The sequence below is a fragment of the Penaeus monodon genome, chromosome 28 (genome assembly GCF_015228065.2).
Source record: "Penaeus monodon isolate SGIC_2016 chromosome 28, NSTDA_Pmon_1, whole genome shotgun sequence".
Taxonomy (NCBI): Eukaryota; Metazoa; Arthropoda; class Malacostraca; order Decapoda; family Penaeidae; genus Penaeus; species Penaeus monodon.
In genome coordinates, this window is record NC_051413.1 from 32,355,489 (window position 1) to 32,355,827 (window position 339).

Consider the following 339-nt stretch of genomic DNA (forward strand, 5'->3'; position numbering starts at 1 on the left):
ACCTTTCATGTTCTCCTCTCTCTATCACAAAGGTACAATATCATGAGAAGTGGTAGTGAAAACCCCCTGAGAACTGCTGTCATTTATATAATAAATACAAAAATAGTCGTAATGACACCACTACCAGCCCCCCACCTCACATGTTCACTGCCGTCTCCTTTCCAACTCCCACTTCTACGGCCTTATAGAAACCATAGCATAGTTCTGTTTTTTGTTTTTTTATATTACCTTTTTTTCAGCATTTTGGATTTTATCTTATAAAAATAGTCATGGTAACTGCTTAGTACTATGTAAGCATATGGCTGCAAATGAAACTTCATGTAAAAGATTTCAGTGCTA